This window comes from Oncorhynchus clarkii, unplaced genomic scaffold (assembly GCF_045791955.1).
Source record: "Oncorhynchus clarkii lewisi isolate Uvic-CL-2024 unplaced genomic scaffold, UVic_Ocla_1.0 unplaced_contig_1723_pilon_pilon, whole genome shotgun sequence".
NCBI classification, from domain to species: Eukaryota; Metazoa; Chordata; class Actinopteri; order Salmoniformes; family Salmonidae; genus Oncorhynchus; species Oncorhynchus clarkii.
In genome coordinates, this window is record NW_027260956.1 from 147,190 (window position 1) to 149,742 (window position 2,553).

Here is a 2,553-nt window from a genome sequence, read left to right on the forward strand (position 1 = left end):
ATCCATGGCTTAGGAGTCCAGTATCTTAGGCCACTGGGATACTGTGTAAACAGTATGACCTATACGAACTGTTGGAAGAGGTAAAAAAAAATATATAATGGCACTGAGACATTATGCCCATGAAACGACACATTTTTTAAAAATGTTGTTCGCACTTAAAATAAACTGTTTAGCAGAGGATGGTTTCGATCCATCGACCTCTGGGTTATGGGCCCAGCACGCTTCCGCTGCGCCACTCTGCTCTCAGCCACTTCAGAAAAGACTAGAACTCACAATCCATGGCTTAGGAGTCCAGTATCTTAGGCCACTGGGATACTGTGTAAACAGTATGACCTATACGAACTGTTGGAAGAGGTAAAAAAAAATTATAATGGCACTGAGACATTATGCCCATGAAACGACACATTTTTTTAAAATGTTGTTCGCACTTAAAATAAACTGTTTAGCAGAGGATGGTTTCGATCCATCGACCTCTGGGTTATGGGCCCAGCACGCTTCCCCTGCTCTACTCTGCTTCCATCCACCCCAGACGGGACTTGAACCCACAATCCCTTGCTTAGGAGGCCAATGCCTAATCCATTAGGCCACTGGGGCACTGTCTACCTTTTGCAAATAGTACGAACTGATACAAGCAGTAAAATCAATGTGTACTGGATAGCACTGAGACACGCAAATGAAATTTAGCTTTCTAATTTCTGTTTGCGTTTCATTTTTGAAAATAATCTGTTTAGCAGAGGATGGTTTCGATCCATCGACCTCTGGGTTATGGGCCCTGCACGCTTCCGCTGCGCCACTCTGCTCTCAGCCACTTCAGAAATGACTAGAACTCAAAATCTTTGGCTTAGGAGTCCAGTATCTTAGGCCACTGGGATACTGTGTAAACAGTATGACCTATACGAACTGTTGGAAGAGGTAAAAAAAAATATATAATGGCACTGAGACATTATGCCCATGAAACGACACATTTTTTAAAAATGTTGTTCGCACTTAAAATAAACTGTTTAGCAGAGGATGGTTTCGATCTATCGACCTCTGGGTTATGGGACCAGCACGCTTCCGCTGCGCCACTCTGCTCTCAGCCACTTAAGAAAGACTAGAACTCACAATCCATGGCTTAGGAGTCCAGTATCTTAGGCCACTGGGATACTGTGTAAACAGTATGACCTATACGAACTGTTGGAAGAGGTAAAAAAATATATATAATGGCACATGAAACGACACATTTTTAAAAAATGTTGTTCGCACTTAAAATAAACTGTTTAGCAGAGGATGGTTTCGATCCATCGACCTCTGGGTTATGGGCCCAGCACGCTTCCGCTGCGCCACTCTGCTTCCATCCACCCCAGATGGGACTTGAACCCACAATCCCTTGCTTACGAGGCCAGTGCCTTATCCACTAGGCCACTGGGGCACTGTCTACCTTTTGCAAATAGTACGAACTGATACAAGCAGTAAAAACAATGTGTACTGGATAGCACTGAGACACGCAAATGAAATTTAACTTTCTAATTTCTGTTTGCGTTTCATTTTTGAAAATATACTGTTTAGCAGAGGATGGTTTCGATCCATCGACCTCTGTGTTATGGGTCCAGCACGCTTCCGCTGTGCCACTCTGCTCTCAGCCTCTTCAGAAAAGACTAGAACTCAAAATCTTTGGCTTAGGAGTCCAGTGTCTTAGGCCACTGGGATACTGTGTAAACAGTATGACCTATACGAACTGTTGGAAGAGGTAAAAAAAAATTATAATGGCACTGAGACATTATGCCCATGAAACGACACATTTTTTTAAAATGTTGTTCGCACTTAAAATAAACTGTTTAGCAGAGGATGAGCTTCGATCCATCGACCTCTGGGTTATGGGCCCAGCACGCTTCAGCTTTGCCACTCTGCTCTCATCACCTTCAGAAAAGACTAGAACTCACAATCCATTGCTTAGGAGTCCAGTGTCTTAGGCCACTGGGATACTGTGTAAACAGTATGACCTATACTAACTTTTGGAAGAGGTAAAAAAATATATATAATGGCACTGAGACATGCCCATGAAACGACACATTTAAAAAAAATGTTGTTCGCACTTAAAATAAACTGTTTAGCAGAGGATGGTTTCGATCCATCGACCTCTGGGTTATGGGCCTAGCACGCTTCCGCTGCACCACTCTGCTCTCAGCCACTTCAGAAAAGACTAGAACTCACAATCCATGGCTTAGGAGTCCAGTATCTTAGGCCACTGGGATACTGTGTAAACAGTATGACCTATACGAACTGTTGGAAGAGGTAAAAAAAAATATATAATGGCACTGAGACATTATGCCCATGAAACGACACATTTTTTAAAAATGTTGTTCGCACTTAAAATAAACTGTTTAGCAGAGGATGGTTTCGATCCATCGACCTCTGGGTTATGGGCCCAGCACGCTTCCGCTGCGCCACTCTGCTCTCAGCCACTTCAGAAAAGACTAGAACTCACAATCCATTGCTTAGGAGTCCAGTATCTTAGGCCACTGGGATACTGTGTAAACAGTATGACCTATACGAACTGTTGGAAGAGGTAAA

At 43.1% G+C, this 2,553-nt stretch overlaps 1 non-coding gene across 1 annotated transcript; it reads right to left on the minus strand.

Annotated features, from left to right (window-relative positions):
* Positions 1 to 1,338: 1,338 nt before the first annotated feature.
* Positions 1,339 to 1,411, minus strand: trnat-cgu (transfer RNA threonine (anticodon CGU)). Its single transcript has one exon. It is a non-coding gene; the product is annotated as a tRNA-Thr (tRNA).
* Positions 1,412 to 2,553: the final 1,142 nt, after the last annotated feature.